The sequence below is a fragment of the Bactrocera neohumeralis genome, unplaced genomic scaffold (assembly GCF_024586455.1).
Source record: "Bactrocera neohumeralis isolate Rockhampton unplaced genomic scaffold, APGP_CSIRO_Bneo_wtdbg2-racon-allhic-juicebox.fasta_v2 cluster11, whole genome shotgun sequence".
Lineage (NCBI taxonomy): Eukaryota > Metazoa > Arthropoda > Insecta > Diptera > Tephritidae > Bactrocera > Bactrocera neohumeralis.
In genome coordinates, this window is record NW_026089624.1 from 18,452,432 (window position 1) to 18,475,996 (window position 23,565).

Sequence of the window (23,565 nt, forward strand, 5' to 3'; positions counted from 1 at the left end):
ACAAATCACCATTAACCGCAAACCTATAAGAAGCGGTAACTATGCACTAAATTAAGATACAAAACTGTGCCAAGGGGTCGCAGTAGCGAAAGGCATCTGTGGGCAAAAAATGTTGAAAAAGTGGGTATGGCCCTGCCCTCTAATAGGTTTTATGTACATATTTCCTAAGCCACTAAAGGTACAAGAACCAATTCGCCCACCACTTATCCTATAAGAACTCTTACCGCAGTGTTCAAATGGCTGATATCAGAAGATAACCCCTCTCGATCCACCTCTAACGGTACTGTTAAAAACTACTAAAAGCGTAATAAATCAATTACTAATTACGCCAGAGATATTACGAATAATGGGCGTGACAAAGTCCGGTATGTTTAACGTGGGTACCTACTGACGACAGCCTTACCCCACGGTGCTCAAAAGCACGGCGGATCAAATCAATGCGTTGATCAGCGCCCTGAGAACGCTAAGCATTTTCAGTACCAATTGGCAGTGTGGAATGGACACACTAACCACCTTGGTAGGGTACGAGGCCCATCTAAAACTTCTGCCGTGCTTTAGGTCCGGCACCCGGTTGCAATGCAACTGCACATTTAACTGACAAAGTCAGTTCTTTCCGCATTTGTGTTTCAACCACAACCACCATGATACTCCCCTAGGGGCCAGTCCGCATGAGCAGGTTGGAGTTGCCTCCAAGGGCTCCTGCTCCCCGTGGTACCAGAATTAAGTAACCGGTCAGACCTCGCAGCCGAAGCTACTAACAGTTGTGCTTCCATACGGCTCTGGACTGGTGGCCAGGGGTTGAACCCCATACATACATCACATACACTCACCAATCATACAGAATCCTTAACTCCCAGTTAACCGCCTTCGCCGCTTAAACAATTTTCCCGCAAACGAACCTAACTGTTCGGTATTCCGACTAGTGGAGATTACACCACTAACATCTAATCGTCCATCAGTCCAGCTAATCCTCATACCACCGAAATCCCTAATGTCCGACTACATCGGGCACTCTGCAATTAGATGCGACCAATTTCCTACCCCCGCCCCACAAAAACACCCCGACTTATCCGATAGGTGCCCCTGATGCAAAAATGCATCCAGAGGCCCATGCCCCGTAAGCAGAAACCCAGACTCAGACAAACTCTAAGTCTGTGTTATCCCCCACGAGCCCTACATCCCGAATGTACTCGTACGTCACTCGGCCGTTAGGGCTAGTTTCTCAAAGTTCTTGCCACCTACACCTGACCCTATCATCTAGAAGCCTCTTGCTCCCTAGATATCCCTCTCTCTCCACATCATCGTCAAAAATGCAGTCATTCCGCAGCAATGACACACTCAAGCCCCTTCTTAACATGAATGCAACAGCACGCTGTATGACAATCAGGTCAATAGGGGGTGTACCTAACAAAACCTGCATTGCATCCGTTGAGACGGTGCGACATACAGGCAAATAAGCAAGCATCATACAACGCTGTATTGAGAGAAGTTTTTGAGACCCCAAGACAGTCGTGGCTGCCTCCCACCATACAGGGGCTCCGTATGTAGCATAGGCCACAAACAAGACACGATGTATGGTGCGGACAGCACGACGTCCAATACCCCAATCACTCCTCAAAATGCGGCGTGTTTTGCCTACGGTTGCCTGCAGTCGCTCCTTAACATTCGCAAAGTGTGGAGTAAAACACATCCTTTCACTCATGGTCAACCCGAGATATTTGACTTGCGTCACATATCTGATGCCGACGCCATTGACACGGACAATCGGTGGACGAACTGGTGACAATCTGCCCTTAAGCAGCATTGCCTCCGTTTTTTCCCTCGATATGTCCACCCCCACACCTACACCCCAAGTATTTACGATCTCTAAGAGATCTCCTCCCGCCCGTTCTAGCTCAGACCTCGAACGACCTTCGACCATAAGAAGAAGGACGTCTGCGTACGCACAAGACTTACAGAGTGGCTTGAGCTGCCCACGCAGAGTGTCCATCATAAGGTTCCAAATATATGGACCACAGATGGAACACTGCGGGCAGCCACGAACAGCTCCGATCTCCACACTCCCATTCATGACGACAAGAGAGGCCTTTATGTCCGAAAAATAACTCCGCTAAAGAGTAATTTCCGGACAGCCAAGCTCCTCCAGCCGTTACATCACTCGATCCCAGCTTAGGTTATCAAACGCCCCCTTGAAGTCAACAAATATGCCAAGAACATACTTGTTGACATTCTCCCTAACGACATTCTGAACAAAAAACCACGCATCCTCTATACTGCGTCCTTTCCTGAACACAAACTGCCTATCCGACCACATACCCCGCGTTAGCTCCTGAAGCCGTTCCACCATGACTATTTCCAGCATTTTTCCAAGTACTGGAAGGCGACTGATGCCCCAATAAGATCGAGGATCGCTCCTGATCTTATCAGGGGACTTCAGGAGAGGAACAGCCCTAGCACTTTTCCACTCGCGTGGAAAGTATCCCTCCCAGACGCACTATTATAAATGGCTTCCAAGTATTCCGGAATGAACTTCCATAAGCATTTACACGCCTCACTGTTCAAACCATCAAAACCTGGGGACCGTTTAGACCTAACCAGGCCAAAGGCGTAACCCAACCCGCCGTCATCTAATGGAGGGACAGGCACTTTTTGTGCTTGAGGTACCTGCACCTCCGCCCTTGGAAAGAACGCACCTAACAGAACCCCCGCACACTCTCACCACAACGATAACAGAGGTGACATCCTTCATCCTACGACCCCGGCAGATCCTATACACCTGACACCAGGGGTCGTTCCTATTTTCCCTAAAGCTATTAGCCACCACCCATTCTCTTAATGCCTCGCCTCGCCTGTGGCTTTGGTATCCAGACGAATGGCGGAGTATCTTACTAAACCACATCGAGAACGAGGCGTTCGCATCCACCCCTAGGATAAATGGGCTACTACTCGCAAGTAGTAGTAGCTTATCCATGTAGCCCAGGTAAGGCTCTAGGGGCTCGCTATATTTAAAATATAAACTAGCAACAATCATCCTAGCGAACTCCCCAGTTCACCCAGTTGTGAAGAATCCACAACTACGCAATCGTAGCTTGGATTATTCACAACTATTGCGGCGTTAGCTCTAAGGTCCGCGAAGACCTTAAAAACCCCAGGAAGACCCCGAACCAAACCATTGGTGGCGTAGGGTTCCTGGAGTAGAGCAATACCACACCCACCCTCATTTATGCAACCCCCCAGCTCGCACATCACGGCATAAGAGCCCTGACAGTTAAGCTTAATGATCCTACCCACAATGGGCGTGTCAGACCGATTTCGACTAAATTAAGTACATTGCATTTTTCTCATATAGCTATGTCACAGTGAAAATGGGCGAAATCCGACAGCAATCACGCCTACTTTTTAAATTCCATTTGATTCTTTTACTTTCCTGTACACAAATCAAGAAGCAATTAATATAACGGGATATAGTTTTGCACTAATAATTCCTTTAAAGTAGGCCACCTTGTGATCTAAAATTACCCAAGTTCAACTAATACTGTTCAAGCCCCTGGGCACAAAATATGTGGATTAGCGTTGCTTAAGGCGCATTAATTTTGCTCGTCTGTCAGGGCTATTAGGCACCAAATATTCTAAGCATTAAAATCTTGGTAGGATTAAGCCTATTGAAACGAAAGGTAAAATAGCAAACATTAAAAACTAAATAATATAGGGGCGATCTGAGTTCGCGAAAAAGAAGAAGAGGGGCATGGCGGTTCCTGGTTCCTGCAAACAAGTCCTTTAGAAAAAAATTAACATACATGGCAAAGTTGTGTGTAGCCATCTACAACTTTTGTACTAAAATTTTTTCACATACATATTCTCAAAATAAATGTGAAGAATTTTAATATTGCAGTGTTTGGTTTTTTTATTTTTTACTTCCTAACAGTCCCACTATGTTTGTACTATACATACATATTTTTAAGTTATCAAACTGGCTAAAACTTATGAAAACGTACTTTCTAGTAATTAGTAGTAAAACTTCTTTAAACATATAATATCTACAATCGTATCCCTAGTTTTGATGAATTTAAATTAAATTGTGCACTTTTTGCTTTAAGCGATAGATTTAGTGGTTTTTGAAAATTAAATCGCCACAAAATATGGTTTAGTGCCCAATGTCCTTCTCAGTTCTGCTTATACACTGAACAAAGTTTATTAAATCTACCACGAAGTTTGTTATGATATAATATTCTATATAAACGATCAACATGACGAGCTGAGTAGATTTAGCAATTACCATTTGTCTGCCTGAAAGCTGATCATTTGTTGGAACTGCCCATATCACAACATTTTATTATATAGCTGCCTTACAATTTAATCGGTCAAAGTAGTCGCAAGTAATACAAGAAAACAATTTGTATTTTGATTAATTTTGATTTTTGTTGACAAAAGAGAAAACGCTTATAATTGGCGAATCGAAGACAGCTTACTGCTTTGGTGCAGCCAAAGTTACCGCTTTTTCTTGATCTTGGTTCATAAATACATTTTTATACAGACTCTTTATGATCGACTAAATATTGTTATGTTATCGTAGAAAACAATAATAAGTATTTAACAAAAATCTTTAGTACTTAACAAAAGTTGAAATTCAGTTGTGATTTTTAGTATTATAGACAGATTTAGTTATTGTAAATTTTACAGACTACTTATACTAAATGATTTGCCCGTTATGTGCATGTTTTGTGTTTTTACTTTTAACAAATACTAAATGTTTGATGGCTATGCCGTTTTGGCTCTTTTTGTAATTTAAAAGATAACAACTGTGCAAACATACATTTGAGTTATAGTTCTCAGATGTCCCGAATACTTGCAAAACTAAAAGATGACCCGATTACCAGTACAATCAGTGTATGAACACACCGTAAACTATCATTGACTAAAACCATGCTTAGGCTTCCAAACTGTTACATGTATACTACTATTACTTTGAGAGCGACATATTTATGGTTTACATTCTGGTTGTGTATATTACAGTCTAAGGCAAATAGACTAATAGCCCTGACAGACGACAGCGCTAATATTCATTAGCGGGCTTAATTTACATTTACTTGCGCATTTGACCCATGTTAATGCAAGTTTGTAATGCGCAAGAATTCCGTGTATTTAGCTGAATTTACTAAATTTGAATAGGCAACAGTGCTCAAAAATGGCTAGTTTCTGCTATTGTTTCACAGATGTCGCTTGAAATCTGCCGCCTTGTTTGCGTCTACAGCTTCAGAGGTAAACAGTTTTTATATTGCTAATTAAATTATGTGCAAGTATATTAACAAAAACAAATTTTAATATTTTTAGATGGCAGAAAATAAACAACGCACAGTCTACTATCCATTTTTCCAATATTCTTCACTTTTTCGCACACTTTTATTTCACTGTTTTTTAATAAATAAACAAATTTCACTATCTGCTGTCCAAATGCACAAGTCTGTCGTCTGTCACCATAAAATTGCAATGCGCATTAGCCTTGCTTAAGGCGCATTAATTTTTCTCGTCTGTCAGGGCTATAAGGACAAAGGTTACTAAATCCTTAATATGGCGACCTCTAACGGCAGGTAGGAAGAATAAAGTTTGGTGTTGCCAATCTTTTTTTAATTACGGGAAATAAATCTAAATAGTATTGAAAGTAATGGCCCTGATAGACGAGCAAACTAAATGCGCCTTAAGCTAATGCGCATGGAAATTTTATGATGACAGACGGCAGACTTGTGCATTTAGACAGCTGATTGTGAAATTTGTTTGCTTATTTTAAAAAAAAAACAGTGAAAGTAAAATTAATAAGAGAAATTATTAATAGAAATTTTGGTATTTTTAGAAAATCAATATAAATTTGAACTTGAGTAAAATTAAAAGCAATAATTGATTGAAATGCGAAAAAAGTGTGCGAAAAAGTTAAGAATATTGGAAAAATGATAGCAAACTGTGCGTTGTTTATTTTCTGCCATCTAAAAATATTCAAATTTATTTTTGTTAATATATGTACTTGACCATAATTTAATTAGCAATATAAAACTGCTGATGCTGATGATGTAAACGGAAAGGAGGCAGTAGACTTCAAGCGACATCTGTCAAAAAATACCAAAAATCGGCCATTTTTGAGCAGTGTTGCCTACTCAAATTTGGTAAATTAGCTAAATGCACGATATTCTTGTGCATTACAAAATTGCATTAACATGGGTCAAATGCGCAAGTAAATGTAAATTAAACCCGCTAATACATATTAGCGCTGTCGTCTGTCAGGGCTATAATGCTATAATTAATAGCCTTGATAGATGAGTAAAATTAATGCGCATTCAAATTTTATTGTGACAGACGGCAGAATTGTGTATTCAGACAGCTGATCAAGTATTGCTTTTATACTTGATTGTAACGCGAAAAAAAGTGTGCGAAAAATATAAGAATATTTAAATAATGGATAGCAAACTGTGCGTTGTTTATTTTCTGCCATCTAAAAATATTAAAATATGTTTGTGTTAATATACTTGCACATAATTTAATTAGCAATATAAAAACTGCTTACCTCTGATGTAAACACAAAGGAGGCGACAGACTTCAAGCGACATCTGTCAAACAATAGCAAAAATCGGTAATTTTTGGGTAGTGTTGCCTATATTAACATCGATCAAATATGCAAGTTAACGCAAATTAAGACCGCTAATGCAAATTAGAGCTGTCGTCTGTGAAGGCTATTAATCAGCTTATTACATTTGGCTTTTCTAAGAATGGTTAAAATAAAATGTTGAGGGTACATACATACTTGTATATCTTGAATCACAATACGTGTCGATAAAATTACATTAAGCATATAGATTATAGTAAAACCCCGTACAAACCTGAATAAATTTAGAGGTATGAAATAAAACTACAGATCAAACCTAACCAACATCTTAATGCCCGTATTTTGGCCAAACTCGATGCCACCACCGACAACAATGTTAATCAAATGTTTCCATTTCACTAAGGAAATTTGCATTCTTTTAACATTGAAACGGGTATTCAAACCAATGCGCATGCCCGTGATCTCATGTTCCCCTTTTTTAACTTTTGGCTTAGTATACACAGAAAAAGGACACACATATAAATGAAGAGCAAGCAGTTCAAATAAATTGCAGCTATTTGAATGGGGAGGGTATACAACGGTAGTTACAGTGCAACTTTAAAAGCAAAAACACTATTAACCGTGTTCATATTCGTAGATATACATACTTCTCATGTACATAGGTAAACGAAAAGTGCACTGTGAGTGAGAATGAGAAAGGACGAGTGATTACTGGGTGGTGAACTGTGAAAAATATGGCGAATAACAAAAATAAAAAGTAAAACATGCGGGGTAGAAAAAGTAAAAGTATAACAATTTTAAATTGCAAACATAATTAGAAAGAAAACTATATAAACTTTGTAGATTTTCTATGCTCGTACTATAAACAAATCTAACGTTGCTAATATTTTCAAAAAATCTGCGATATGTACATACATACATATGTACATATATGGAAATGTATACATATGTACATACACATACATAGGTACAATTGACTACAGTTGGCCAGCATTCGTCAGTGAATTTTGGTTGAGGGAAAAAGCCTATAATTATAGGCATATGTATATTTATGTATATACATACATATTTATTCAGGTTTTCTGGATTGTGGTACAAAAATTTAAACAACTAGCTGTTATATTACTTATTTTGCGTGAAATAAATACATGCATAAATTCTAAGCCATAGTGGGTATTTATAAAAATTTGTTCAGAGTTTTAGCCTTGACAGACGAGCTAAATTAATGCGCATTAAGAAATGATAATGCGCATTGAAATTTTATGGTGACAGAATTGTCCATTTAGTCAGCTGATTGTGAAATTTATTTATTTATTAAAAAACAAAGTGACTTAAAAATGGATAAGAGGAAATTATTAATGACAATTTTGGTATTTTTGGAAAATGAATATAAATTTAACAAAAAAATTCGTTTATTATTAAATACATTTAAAGATAATAAAGTGCAATTAATAGCAATACTTGATTGAAACGGGAAAAAAGTATGCGAAAAAGTTAAGAATATTGGAAAATTGGTAGCAAACTGTGCGTTGTTTATTTTCTGCCATCTTTTAATCATTAAAATTTGTTTGCGTTAATATACTTGTCCATACTTTAATATCAATATAAGAACTGCTTACCTCTGATGCTGTAAACACAAAGGAGGTGACAGACTTTAACCGACATCTGCTTATAATCCTAGTTTAGAAATAAATTATTTGTAATAGTATTCTCATTTGGCAGTTTCGCTTGGGGATGTTCAACAACCGATTCTGACTGTAGTTATTGTAATTCAAACCATTGGATTGAATTAATTCTATTTTATTACGACGAAGATGTAGAATGACGTGAGCGTGAAAAGCAGCAGTTCATCTCCAAAATTTTAGCAAGCAAATGAAATGTTCTTTCGAAAGTATTGTGTGGAAGACTTAATACCAATGTAAATTGACAATCAGATCGACACTCATCACTTTCAAAATCGCTTTCGATAGTACTGCTTATTCGACGCCACGTCTAATATTGGTAACTCTGCGAAACTCATCCGCTTACGCAGAATGACGTTGAGCACAACCATCAGCTTCATCAAAATCGGAAAAGACCTCTACATGCCAGTCGATACCAGACGAGGGTTTAGATAGGGTGATTCCCTCTCGTGCGTCTTCTTCAACATAATAATCTGAACCACAGAGTCACGGTTTACATTTAAATATGATGGATATCGAAAAAGATGGAACCATAACTGTATATTAAACGCATAAAATCTTACGAATACACTGGTTGGACCCTGACGTTCGTATGAAAAACGATCCACCCATTCAACGGAAGGACCATGTGATAGCAACCCATCTGCACTGGCGTAACCTCGCAAAAGATATAAGCAACTGTCGAAAATCTCTGTTCTAGGCTCGGATGGACCCACGGTTGTAGTGCCATGAAAGGAGAACAGTCTATGTTACGTTTCACGGCAGTAAAGACTTTAATATTCCAGCATTATAATCAAAATAATTTTTGAAAATTTGTACAGAGTACATGAACTTTTTATGCGTATGTACTGTACTACAACACATACAAGTTAACATATAAATCATACATAGGTTAAATTTATATTGAATCAACATACATATATACATACATAAAGTTCTCCACAAAAAATAGGGATGAACACATGAGAAAAACGAATCTTTTAATTTTCATTAACACATATTTTTTTTATTTTCAAATTTTTGCACAATGTAAATTACTAAAGATCTATTAATATTTTCACATTTCATATAATTCAATTAAATATAAACAAAATTTTATATCGTAGTCTAAAAAAAAAAAAAACTAGTTCCTCATAAAAATAGGAGTATTTTATGTACCACGGTTTTTTAACACAGCATCACATCTCCAAGGCATAGTCTATGAGATCCTGAAAACGTTTTATTGGTATTCCTTTCTAACCCTGTTTCACTTCACACCATAAATCTTTCGAATTCGTTAGTTTCTCTTCAGCTACTCTTTTCTTGATATTGGCTCACAGGTTTTCTATGAAGTTGAGGTCAGGAGATTAAGCAGGCCACCGAATAACGTCAACACCGTTGACCCTGAACCATTCTTTTGCGCACTTGCTAGTATGTTTAGGATCATTTCCTGTTGATATACCCCTACCAATGACATGTTCCATGAGGCTTTTGGTAACATCACCTCATCTAATATTTTGGCACATGCCCTTTGATCCATGACGCCTTTAATTAAGTAAAATGGACCAACACGACTATATGAAAAAACAACCCCATACCATGATTTTGGCGCCGCTTGAGTTAGGGGGACGCCGAACAAAGTCCCTAGAACCTGTGTTACCAAATAACTCAATTTTGGATTCGTCCGACCACAATATGTTTTTCCATTTAGCCACTCTCTTTTGCAAATTGTACGTAGACTTCTGGCAAATAATTTTTTCTGCACCAAATGCTTACGAACAGTTTCAGTATTAACTGAAAAATTTAGTTCGTGACGGATGCTACTGCTTGATGTAACGGTATTAATATTCGTCTACGAGTTTCATTTTTATTTCTATAATTTAATGCAATTGAGGAGAGCGTTATACGGTTTCTCGGATCTCATTATAAGTTTTTCCTATTTTCCTAAATTTGTTTGTCATTTCCCGATTTTCCTCTGTAAAATGCTTTCTCTACCCATTGGTGAAAATCCCAATGATTAAAAAAAACAATAACTATTTAAAATTGCTGCTAGATTTTGAACCCATACTTACTTTTCTAATTTTCTGAATATTTTTATGTTAAGGATTATTTTGAAAACGAAATATCTAAATAATAATAAATATCTTGTTATCTTGACTATTAGTTTGTGGAAAATAATAACAAGTGTCTCCGAGAACTAGCAAAGTAGAAGTAGAATAACGGTCATCATAATAAAAACGTGTTTTGTATTTTGTTGCTAGTATCCCGTTATGTGTACCGTTATTGTGTTTTAAAAAGTTATTAAGCAAATCACATTTTTCGTATTGGCACTCCTATTATTTTGTGGAAAACTGTACGTATTGACATATACTCGTAAAATACTTTGCAGTGAGAATATTTTATACTCTTGCAACTTGCAAAGATCAAAGCCAACCAAATACCTTCAGGTGTTCACAAAACTTTATACTAAAAAATGCAGTGAAAGGGTTCAACTTCTTTGTTCGAAGGAATCGTGAATAGATTACCATCAAACTTGGTATCAAATTAACTCAAAGTCATACACTCAGTTGTATTACTATATTAATTTTTGACATTGCTAAGGTATACTTGAGAACTTATTTTCAAGCCATCTTAAAAATATGGTATATAAATATAAATATATTCTATATGGAGTAAAGTCAGACCGATGCCCAGTGGTCAGTCTTGTATGGAATCAGCGGCTAAACATAAAAGTGAAACTTTTGCCAAAGCCTTTTAAAATGTCCCTCTCTCGTTTATAACTCCGCCAACAAACATTTGATAAAAATGAGAAAATGATAAAATGAAAACCAAGCCTCAAGTATATATGACAAAAAAACATAAAATATAAAAAAATTTACACGTATATACATACATACACGTAAATACAAAAAATTATGAAAAATAACACACATAAAATGATATGTCTGGTAGAATAACATGAATAACGAAGAGAGGACCAAAAGGTTGCTGCTGAAATCAAAAGCATCGACTTAGAAAACATTAACTAATAACAACTTGACTCATTTGAGGGCGAGACAGGGATCACAACTTTTTGTATACCTGAAATCGATGTATAAAGTAAAACATATCACTCAAAAGGGCACATATAAAACAATAGTTTTAAAATAATATATAACAACATCTTTTTATATAAAAACCACTATGTTATATAACATATACCTTTCTTCTCAATATTCTTTACGATTTATGGCGATTAAACATGATTTTATATTGCAATTTAATTTATTATAAGATATACTTTTTAAGCTATTTTCACTGCACAGTCCGCGTGTTTCTATTGTCTCACTTCTCTCGCTTTTCGTAGCGCGTAGGAATGGGATAGAGAAAAATTGTATTTACCGTTAGCTTTACTGGTTTTTTAAGAAATAGTTTTGTACAAACAGTGGTAAATTTCAAACTTTTATCTTTTTATTTTTGGCCTATGAAATCGACCAGTGTGCGATGTTTAAAAATTTATAATATCAATTAAATGGTGACTAAGTCACAAAGATACACTGTTATTAGAAAAATGTGTTCTTCCAATAAAATACCTCCACATTGGTCGGTATTTGTGGTTTAAAGTCAACTGAAAGTAATTCTAGGTATGCATTGTATATGGGGTTAAAGTTACTATTGGCCGATTGAACTCATTTTCGACAAAAGATTGTATTATTCTCAAGAAAACATTTCACCCGAATTTCAGTAACCCATCACACATATTGACTGAAATTTCCTTCCAACCCACTTGATTCCAAATATCTGGAAGCACTTTTTTTGCAAAATTTTATCCGAATATAATAATCTTTATATATAAAAATTACGTGTCACGTTGTTTGTGATGGACTTCTAAACTACTGTGTCCATAAATAAAAAATACAGTGGAAGCTCTATTAAATCGACGCTATATTAAGCGCTCATCTCCATTAACCGGTCCCACAATTTGCTGATGTTTATTTAGTACAATCCATTAAGCGGACAACTCTATTAACTGGGCTGGTAACCAGACATTGAGAAAGCCTTAAATTCGTTATTTTTTCCAATGAAATTTTTTTGCAGGAACATACTCAAAATTAAATTTCAAGTACAATCTCTTGGATTCGTATACCGACAAAAACGTTTTCGCCTTTATACGTAAATAAAATTTTCACTGTATTGAATAGCGTATATGAATCTTTATACATACAGTGGGCGACAAAAGTCTACGTACGACCCATATTTTTGATGTATTGCTGAATGTAAAAATAGTATGGAAAAAGTAATGATGCAGTTTTGTTTTAATTACATTTTTATTAGGAAATTATAAAACAAAAAGTTTACTCCAATACAAACGTAACAAACTATTCACAAAAAACTAAAAAAAACCATTGACAAAAGTCTACGTACGGCATGTATTATATACTTTATGTTCATGTTGCAAACTAGAAAGTAACGGGAAAGTACCGTTTATGTTTATTTTGTGTTTACGCTTTACAATAAGCTTCATGTTAAGCACATTTCGATATAATCGCGTATAGTTTACACAACGTATAGTTGTCACAATGGGTCCTCGGAAAGAAATTTCAACAGATGTGCGAAACCTGGTGGTAAAATACAAAAAGGAGAATAAATCATTTGGTGAAATACCAAAACTGCTTAATTTACCTAAATCAACTGTTCAAACCATATTTGAAAACTTTATAAAAAATAAAAGTGTTGAGAATAAACCACGAACCGGTCGACCGAAAAAGCTTAGTAGGAGAGGTGTCTCTTTTATTTTAAAAGAAGTTGATAAGAATCCACAAATTCATGCCACTAAGTTTGCCACGGAATTAACAGTACGATCGGATAAAATTGTACATTCCAGAACAGTTCAAAGGGCTTTAAATGACAAAGGATTTCACAGCAGAACTCCACGCAGAAAACCCCTTATCAGTGAAAAGAACCGAAAGCTTCGTTTGGATTTCGCCCACAAGTATAAAGATAAAGATCTTGATTTCTGGAAACAAGTTTTATTCACCGACGAATCCAAGTACAACATTTTTGGAAGTGATGGAAGAGCCAAAGTTTGGAGAAGAGCCAATACAGCAATGAAGCTCAAACACCTTATCCCTACTGTCAAACATGGCGGTGGAAATGTCATGGTTTGGGGCGCTGTGGCTGCATCTGGAGTAGGAAACTTAGTATTTGTGGAGGGGAACATGGATCGTTTTCAATATAAGAATATACTAGAACAAAATTTAAGAGCATCCGTGGATAAACTAAATCTTGGTAGGAGCTGGCTCTTCCAGCAGGATAACGATCCGAAGCACACGGCCCACATTATAAAGGAATGGCTGCTTTACTATGCCCCACGTCAATTAAATACACCACCACAAAGCCCAGATTTAAATATTATTGAGCATGTTTGGGAGATTTTGGAACGTAAGGTGAGAAAACATGTCATTACCAGTGCGAAAACACTAAGAGAGAAACTTCAGGAAGAATGGCAACATATAACACCCGTTGAGATTGAAAATTTAGTTTCTTCAATGCCTAGACGCTTACAAGAAGACGCTTATAGAAGCCCATGGTGGGCCAACAAAATACTAATTTTTAAGACTCAGTGCCTTATTGAAATGTTTTTTTATTAAAATGCTAGTCGTACGTAGACTTTTGTCAATGTTTTTTTTTAGTTTTTTGTGAATAGTTTGTTATGTTTGTATTGGAGTACACTTTTTGTTTTATAATTTCCTAATAAAAATGTAATTAAAACCAAACTGCATCATTACTTTTTCCATACTATTTTTATATTCAGCTATACATCAAAAATATGGGTCATACGTAGACTTTTGTCGCCCACTTGTATATGTACATATAAAAGAAAGTGACGTTAGTTACTACGCTTATAACTGGAGAACGCCTGGACCGATTTTGGTGATTACCACCAATTCGGACAGGTCTCCGCCCAAACAAGAAGAATACTTAAGAAAATTCTGGAAAATTTTCCAAAAAAAAAAAAATATGAAGAAAATAAATTTTCAAATACGATTTTAAAAAGGAAATAAAAACGAACATGATTTTAAATGCTGGCGCATAACTCAAAAACGCCTGGACCAATTTTGCCAATTCTTTTTTTAAAATGTTCGTTGAGTCTCAAGGATGGTTTTTATGGCTTGCCGGAAAACCCCTAAAAAGAGCCCTTTTTTCCCATACAAACGAATGAATGCTGTTAGTAAAGCTAATGCTCGAGAACAGCTGAACTAATCTTGATAAAATTTTCAGACGTCGTTCGCTGTGGATCGAGGAAAGTTTAGAAACAAAAAACCGTATGCTTTTCGTGAGGAAAAGTCGAAAAGTTGGACAATTCCAAAAAAAATACTTTTTTTCATACAAAAATGCTTTTCTCAACTTTTTTCCCTTTGTTTTTCAATTGTCAAATTTCTTGTTTGCTTTCTTTATTCCGGTTATTCAAAAAAATTATTGAAATTTATTCCGTGAAAACGTTATGTGTGTTTCACACAAAGTGTTCAATTACAGATCGAAATTTGTTACGATGCCACGAAGAGGTCGCGTTCGTTTTGGCATCAACATAAGTATGTATATTGACAGCCCATGGCACATGACCGATGCGATGACATACGAATGAAATTATGGATCGCGGGCAATCAGCAAGCGATCGTCACGATGTCAGAGGACAACTTTTCAAACAACAGTTGCGATGTTTTGTAAACTTTATCTTAAAGCAACGTATATGTGGTGCTGTTAGATGCTGCATGTACTCTGTTGAGTGGCAAAAGAGAGGTTTGCCGCACGCACATATTCTTCTTTGGATGGTGGATAGTGGTTACCCCAAATCAAATTGATGAAATCATTTCTGCGGAAATTCCTGATCCTGAGATAGAAGCAGAATTATACGAAACCAATATGGTTCATGTACCTTACGGACATCACAATACCACTTCTGTTTGTATGTCTGACAATAAATGTACGAAACACTATCCAGGTGCTTTTCTTTCGGAAACACAAACTAGAAATGATAGATATCCAATGTATCAGCGTCGCTCACCAGATGACAATGGCAGAACATTTACCATTCAATTTAGAGGCGTGAATATCGAAGTTAACAACACATCGAAGTTAACAACACATCGAAGTCGACAACATATGGATCGTCCCATATTCGCCACTGTTGTTGTTTCATCAAACATAATAATTTTTTTCCATTGAGTTATAAAATTCATAAGAAATAAAAAATTTTCCCAAAAATAATCAAACTTTAACTCTTAATATTTTTTAAACGTTTGGGTTTACGAAAAAATTGTAATTGACCTTTTTTGTAGAGCATTCAATTTCCTACAAAGTCTAAGGAACAAGATAATTTTTCAAGTAGTTGGAAGCGAGATATAAATTTTCTATCTGATAATAAGAAAAAATAAAAAAACTGTATGTAGAAGGACCTTCCCGTTATAATTAAAAACTCATGTTTAGAGGGGCTTTCTTAGAGGTGTCTAGGAACCTATTTTTCCGAGTAACAAACGAAAAAAAAAATTTTTTTTTGAATCACTCTAATATGTACATACATATGTATATATGTATTTTGTACATTTTCCCAATGTGACAAAGGATCGTCAGGGTTATGTCGTATTATGTATTTGGTTGAAATCGGTAGAGCGCTGCCACGCTCATTGTCCAATTTGGACAGGGTACAAACAAAAACAGCAAGTAACAAGTAAGGAAGGGCTAAGTTCGGGTGTCACCGAACATTTTATGCGCTCGCATGATAAAGTGATAATCGAGATTTCATTATCCGTCATTTACATATTTTTTTATTTTGCTGTAAAATTAATTAGATTAGATCAATTTGTGTACTTTGAGTATTGAATTGTATTTTCATTTCCTAATGTATATATTATATAGAGAAGGCATCAGATGGAATTCAAAATAGCGTTATATTGGAAGAAGGCGTGGTTGTGAACCGATTTCACCTATGTTTCGTACATGTAATAAGGGTGTTAAGAAAATATTATATACCGAATTTCATTGAAATCGGTTTTTGGTCCATAAGTGGGCGACGCCACGCCCATTTTCAATTTAAAAAACAAAAGCCTGGGTGCATCTTCCTTCTGCCATTTCTTCCGTAAGATTTAGTGTTTCTGACGTATTTTGTTAGTTGGTTAACGCACTTTTAGTGATTTTCAACATAACCTTTGTATGGGAGGTGGGCGTGGTTATTATCTGATTTCTTCCATTTTTGAATTGTGTATGGAACTGCCTGAAGGAAAGGACTCTTTAGAGTTTGGTTGACATAGCTATAGTAGTTTCCGAGATATGTACAAAAAACTTAGTAGGGGGCGGGGCCACTCCCGCTTTTCCAAAAAAATTACGTCCAAATATGCCCCTCACTAATGCGATCCTTTGTGCCAAATTTCACTTTCATATCTTTATTTATGGCTTAGTTATGACACTTTATAGGTTTTCGGTTTTCGCCATTTTGTGGGCGTGGCAGTGGGCCGATTTTGCCCATCTTCAAACTTAACCTTCTTATGGAGCCAAGAAATACGTGTTCATTATGATATCTCAATTTTTACTCAAGTTACAGCTTGCACGGACGGACAGACAGACATCCGGATTTCAACTCTACTCGTCACCCAGATCACTTTGGTATATGTATATAACCCTATATCTGACTCTTTTAGTTTTAGGACTTACAAACAACCGTTATGTGAACAAAACTATAATACTCTCCTTAGCAACTTTGTTGCGAGAGTATAAAAAAGGAATAAATTCGGATACAGCCAAACATTGTATGCTTTTGCGATCCATAAAAATTAAAGGCATGAAAATATTCATTGGAAGCAACTTTATAATAGAAAATGGTGAATCAATTTGGTAACCTAATAATAATACTCCAATGATTACCCTCCTCCCGCTCAACCGAATGAGCCGAGTCATGACATAACAAGTGAGGAAGGGCTGAGTTGGGTGTAATAAATCGTACAATGCCGAGAAACATGAATACCAAGTTTCATTAAGATATCTCAATTTTTACTCAAGTCACAGCTTACACAGACAAATACATAGTTATATATACTAGTATAACACCATATCTACCTCGATTGGTTTGAGGTGATACAAACAACCGTTAGGTGAACAAAACTATTATGCTCTATAGCAATATATTGCAAGAGTGTGCAATTAGAGTGTTTCAAACGTAGAGATCTAAAACTGCTACAGAAAGAAAATTTTCAACAGGTAAGATTTAATATTACTTTATAATAAATTATTATTTCGAAAAGTCTATCATATAAATCAAATGTACTTGAATGAGAATTAAAGTTATCTCATATGCGGCGGAAAGGTCTATTTAGTTAAAAATTTGATTTACAATGTCTGAACATTAAGAGTCTAAACTGCCTCGTAAAGCGAGCCGGTATATTAAATTTAAGCCGAACGAAATAATTATAAACCCACTTTGATTATGAATTATATTTTCAATATTTAAGAGAAAAATAAAATGTTTAATAAGATGTATGACCTCCATTGTTAGCAATAACTTCTTCCAATCGTCTGGGCATAGAATTAATTAAATGATGGATACGGTTTGATCAATTGTTCCCCATATTTCAACGATAGCATTTGATCAATTGTTTCCCATATTTCAACGATAGCATTTCTTAGACATTTTGTGTTATCAAATTGCCGTCCCTTTTCGAAAACCTTTGTTACTAACACGGACCAAAGGTTTGCAATAGGGTTTACGTCGGGACTAATTGCAGGCCAACCGAAAAATTTAATATTCCGAGCCAGCAAGAAATCAACTTTTTTCTTGGAACGATGTATCGCTGCATTGTCTTGCTGGAAAATGAACTAATTTCCAACAAATTCATCTCCGAAATCAATAAGAACTTCATCCAGTAATTTAATGTAGCATACCGAGTCCATTTTTGTTGTTACAAAGCAAACTGGAGTTTTCCCCCTGTAAGTTATCCCAGCCCAAGCCATGAGTGATCCGCCACCAAAATTTCATCACTTACATTTCTGCCTAGTAGACTCTATGGGCTTCCAATATTTTTGGAGACCATCGGGGCCATCTAAATTAATTTTTTTTCGTCAGAATAAATAACGGTTTTCCACTCGTCGTCCCAAAAGCGATATTTTTCGTCGAAACGAAGCCTGGCTAATTTGTGTTTTTCGGACAATGGCGGTTTGGCGCGTTTTTCGTCATAAATACAACATAATTCACATTTAAGTATTTGTTGTACTCGTCGTACTCCTACTTCCAAATTAACTTGCTCTTTTATTTGTCTCGCACTTATATTTTCCTGCAAGATAAGTCGTTTAATGCTACGTTTTTGCCTTTCGTTCACTTTTGGAGGCCTCCCACTTCTCTTATTTTTTCCATAATTGGTCCCTAATCTTAAAATATTTCTTACAATATCCTTCGAACTATTTAATCGTCTTGAAATGTCTCGATTTGACAAACCCTCTTCATGATATGCCATAATTTTGCTTTCTCTTCTTCTGTCAAAGCTTTTCCGCTTGGCATTCTTTACGATTTCGAGAAAAATTTAAAAAATTTATGAAATTAATTAGCTAATTAAATTATTTATGCAACAATAATTAATAACTCACATCTAGTCTTATTTGCCACAACTAAAATAATAATGGAAACAAATAAGCGCCCTCTGGCTTTATAAATATTTCGTTTAGAGATAACGGTTCTTGCTAAATATTCACCGCCTACTGCGATTAAAATATTAAATGAATATGAAATAATTCAAATGTCATCCCGTAAAGAGAATCTGTGGACGCTTACACCAATTTTTCTAAGAAAAATATGAAATTTGACGGTGGCTTTATACATATTTCGCTGGGTGTATCTATGTATGTAGATATTTAGAAGAGAAGGAGAAATTTTGAATGTATGTTCCTCATACACTCCGCAACAACTGGACCGATTTCAAAGAAATTTTAGGACGATCTTCAGGAGTGTTCCTGTAAAGTTTAGTGGCGATAGGAATTTTTTTAAGTTTTTAAATAAACGTACGCTGACGCTTACTTCACCTTGCCCCACGAAAATAATATTTCAAACTCTTCACTTTTGCTTTCAACAATTAGAACGAAGCAGATGAACGATCATATGCAAAGAGAGGTCAGGGGAAATAAAGCATTATTATAATAGATAAAAACTCCTTCGTTGAAACGCTTCTATCCATGAAAGTATCTGACAAAACGTCGTGAAGTTGATAAATTATCTATGAATAGAAATCTCGAGACGATGTCGGCTATGGTAGCACTTTTGTTCATTGTGCTTTATTATTGAAAATTGACTTATGATCTTTTGAATAAAAATCAATTGTATATAAATTTTATAATTTAATTCCAAATATAGAAGAAAAAAAAAATAAATAAATAAAATGAGAGCCACGCTGCCAATTTTATTTTTCTGAAGTGAACATCAGAGAATTCTTCAATTTCTGGGCAACGTGCAAATACGGGGAGATGGAATGATTTCCATTTTACAGACTCTTTTTCAGTTTTATTATATAAATTTCATGCCGTTGTAATATGAAATACTTCGAAAATATGTGGAGCTTGATCAAATCTTGTTGGTCAATGATGGTGCGTGTGCGCTTCTTTTTGTGGCTGGCGCGAATGTTTGATTTTTTACAAATGTCATATCGAGGGACTACGTACATGCACATGCGCATGCGCATGAAGGAAACGCAATTTATTTACATACAAATTGGTCATTTGAAACAAATAAGAAATGTTAGCTATTTGAGTTTACAGATTATATTATTAAGGGGGTATCCTAATGTAATCACTTCGAAAAATCGATTTTTTTTATAATATATTTTGACAGTAAAACCTATTGAAAACATGCTGTGTAAAATTCAGACCGAAATTCATAGTATTTGATAAGTTACAGTTCATAGTCGCCGACGTGTCGTAAGCGACTGTCTACCAGGCGCCATGACAAGTCTGCAGCTGCTACGTTTCTAAACGCATTTTTCTCGAACCATCATTTTCTGAAACTGTCATGATTCTAAAAAAAAGTATTCAATCGATTGCTTTAAAACTTACATACTATGTTCTTCTACTCATTTATAGTTATCGTTCCTACCAGAATTGTTTATTTTCGAAAATATTTTGATATTTTTTTAAATGATTTTCAACGAAAAAAACAAGATTTTAGTGACTTTTTTTTTGAAGTTCGACATTTCTTTTTTAATGAGATTGATTATATTTGGTAGGGATGATAGCCGCCGAATTACTGAATAATAATCCATTCGATTTTTATTTCAGACAATATGAACAGCCGCTATCACCATGACCAGTGAACTACTTTTTTTGTTGGGAACTATTTTGATTTAAAAAGAAATGTTTTAAAAATGAAAAAAACGAAAAAAATTTCTTTTCAAAATACAAATAAAAACATATTAAAAAATTAAAATGATTGAATTTTGTTGTCGCATAAAAAAACTCTCCTAAAAAGTGGTAAAATGTATGCGTTCACATGAGAGTACCCCCTTAAGGGTATGGAAATGAAAAGCTATGCATTTTAAATGTCTTAAAACTAATGGTACTTCTTTTGACTGTCACTAAGGGATATCATTTTCATTGATCTTTGTTTAGCAGGTTTATAATTAAGCGCATTGAAGTTTATAACTAACATGCGTATACATGTATTCCAAGAGTAAATGGCAAATTAAAAAAAAAAACTTTCCTAAAAAGTGGTAAAATGTATGCGTTCACATGAGAGTACCCCCTTAAGGGTATGGAAATGAAAAGCTATGCATTTTAAATGTCTTAAAACTAATGGTACTTCTTTTGACTGTCACTAAGGGATATCATTTTCATTGATCTTTGTTTAGCAGGTTTATAATTAAGCGCATTGAAGTTTATAACTAACATGCGTATACATGTATTCCAAGAATAAATGGCAAATTAAAAAAACATTAGTTCATATACATATGTATACATGTATTCCAAAATAAAGCCCGGCGAAGCAGCGGGCTGGGTATGCTATAATATGTATTTACTTTATCCGACTACGCTTTGCTGTGTCTATGGTACACATATTATACAAGGTTCGTTCCAAAGCAAACAGGACGTGATCACCGGAAATTCCATCGAAACTGTGCGTGAATTCATCAAAAATCAGACGAAATCATCATTGAAATTCATGGAAATGGAATTGAACATCTTCAAAACATCGATTTATCGCATTGACCGAACATTTGAGCTTACGCAAGGTGTGTGCACGGTTTGTTCCGCACAAATTGACTGACGACCAAAAATTGCTCAGAATCCAACATTCGAAGGACGATTATTTGACCACAAATCACATTTTAACCATTAACCACTCCCCGTATTCACCTGATATGGCACCGTGTGACTTCTTCCTTTTCGGAAAAATGCATTTGCCCATGAAAGGATAGAGTTATGCAGACGTAGAGGCCATTCAAAAGGCTTGTACCGACATACTGGCGGCCATACCGGCCAACGAGCTAAAACACTCGTTCGACATGCTTTTGAACCATGCAAAAAGCTGTATTAAAGCAGAAGGAGACTATTTTGAATAAAATAAATTGATTTTGTCGAAAAAACCATTTGTTCTGTTTTTTTTTAAGTCCTGTTTACTTGGGAACGTACCTTGAAATATACTATACACTACAGTAAAAAATATTATTTACGAACAAAAGCGTAACCCTAATTGACGCTTTAAGAATCCAAGCGATTTTACTTGAGGTTTAATTTTGAAAATGTTGATACAAATGTTTGTCGATTAAAAAATAGTGTGCTTTCCATTTGGCATTTTACTGAAAATTTCTTTTTTTTTATTATGAGGAACTAAAATAATAATGGTGGATATATGAGAGAAAGAGATGCGTATAAGACGCAAAGCTTTATTCCTAACATATTGACCGAAAGTCCGCCCGAAAATCATTATATTGCGAAAAAGCTAGAAGTATACCTGAACTGATCTCACTTAATTTTAATATTAATATTATTAGTCATCACTTAACTCCTTCCAGTATATCTCAAAAATTTACCGATCAGAAAAATCCATAGAAATGATGTATCAGTATCTGGTGGCTTAAAAAGGTGTACTACCACTAATTTATATGAGAGAAGAAACAATAGTTGTGTTAAGTTTTATTTTGATAGCTTCTATTTTAAGGAAAAGTTGGAGTGATTGAATTCCGATTTCACCCCTCTTAAAATCTAAACATAAGGATGTTAAGAGACACTGAAGTAATTTGGAGGAATGCTGTCGAGTTGACAGTCCTTGGCCGGAAAAAAATCCGGGTGCGTTCCGGTTACGTAGACCCAACTGTCGGCGGAACAGTGTCTGCTATGTAATCCTTGTTGTTAAATGTAATGTTTTCCTCCATTTTTCATTAGGCATTTATCGCGGTTTTAGTAGGTTAAAATTATTCGCACTGCGTCATGAGATGTTAGAAAGAAATGTGTTCACCAAATATTGCATACATAGGTAGGTAGGTAGGTAGGAGTGCAGCCCTATCGGGCTCAATTAGCACTTGATGTGCCATTTTGATACACTATTCGTAGAACCACCTGTATCTGCTATTACGTTTCACCTTCTCTCTCAAACCATTTTGAGGTTTCGATGAAACTACTTATGTCCGATATGCTTTTGGTGGAAATCCATTCAAGATTTGGTGCTTGGTGGATTCCGAGTGTTTTGTGTCGGATCTGTGCTAGAGCTGGGCATTCGCAGAGAAAGTGGAAAATTGTTTCCTTGTTCCCTGCTACTCCGCAGCCACGGCAGATATCGTTGTAGGGCAATCCCATTTTGGACGCATGTTCCCCAAATGGCCAGTGCCCTGTTGTGGTAGCTGTTATTCTGTAAATACTTTTTCTTGACCTATTTAATAAATCATTTGTTCTTTTCCTGTCATATGTTGGCCATAATTGTTTAGTTATGACGCATTTTGTAATGTTTTTCCACCTGTTGTTTGCAATTTGCTGAAATTGTCTATTGATCTCTCCTTTTATCGATCCTAGCGGGCTTGGTATTAGCTCCGCCTCGGATTCATTGAGGAAAGCTCCTGCCTTTGCCAACTCGTCTGCTTTTTCGTTACCGAATACATACATATGTATATAAAATTTACCGATTGTGGTAACCAAAGTGCCATTCTGTGATCCCATTTTGTGGCTTAAATTGTAGCACTCTATGGCATATTTGTTCAATTAACAGCATTTTGTATGCGATTGTTTTCATATGCAATACCAACCTCGATAAGATTTATAGCAGAACCAGTCAAAAACGCTACTCCCTTCCTTCCTTTTCCTTCCTTAGCG

The 23,565-nt window shown here is 35.7% G+C and overlaps 1 protein-coding gene and 1 long non-coding RNA gene across 16 annotated transcripts in view; both read right to left on the reverse strand.

Moving 5' to 3' along the window:
• LOC126766087 (protein pangolin, isoforms A/H/I/S) overlaps window positions 1-23,565 on the reverse strand; it is a 247,852-nt gene that overhangs the window by 61,546 nt on the left and 162,741 nt on the right. The gene's annotated exons all lie outside the window — the stretch shown is intronic.
• LOC126766291 (uncharacterized) lies at window positions 5,973-7,073 on the reverse strand. Its single transcript, XR_007668822.1, has 3 exons — window positions 6,867-7,073; window positions 6,554-6,749; window positions 5,973-6,481 (listed from the first exon to the last, which is right to left on the reverse strand). It is a non-coding gene; the product is annotated as an uncharacterized LOC126766291 (long non-coding RNA).